The sequence below is a fragment of the Penaeus monodon genome, chromosome 27 (assembly GCF_015228065.2).
Source record: "Penaeus monodon isolate SGIC_2016 chromosome 27, NSTDA_Pmon_1, whole genome shotgun sequence".
Taxonomy (NCBI): Eukaryota; Metazoa; Arthropoda; class Malacostraca; order Decapoda; family Penaeidae; genus Penaeus; species Penaeus monodon.
In genome coordinates, this window is record NC_051412.1 from 18,704,288 (window position 1) to 18,704,850 (window position 563).

Here is a 563-nt window from a genome sequence, read left to right on the forward strand (position 1 = left end):
CGCATGTTATCTTTCTTTTGTTCCTAAACAATCCTTAATAATAACAGATACATTTACATTTCTTCAGCATTTCCAGTTTCGTTTAGTATTTTCTTCAATTGAACAAAATCTCCAGCCTGCTTGATGAAGGAGCAATTATTTGTTAAGAAAGTTGTATTCACAGTGACTAGTGTTTCTCAACCTTTTTGGGTTGCGACCCTAAATACAGTCTGAACCTTGACTAGTGTATTAGTTATACTATCAGATGATTATGAGCTTATGTTACTCTATCTATATATGTTTATATAACGCTATGAATTTCAATAAGTGTGTGTCCAGGAGATTCTTTACGCTATCCTACTGAAATAAATCAGCTACTTTACTCAAAATCAAAATATGAACAGCTGTGGATTCCTTTTGTATTCAAAAGACCCCGATTAAAAAAATTGGTTTTTTTCCATTAATGTTACTGTACTAAATCCTCTTTCTTTTGAAATTACTGTTGATATGGAGTACAAAAAAAAAAAATGGCCATTGCACACTCTAGACCTCTTTGCACAATTGTGCAATATATGGTTTCAAAA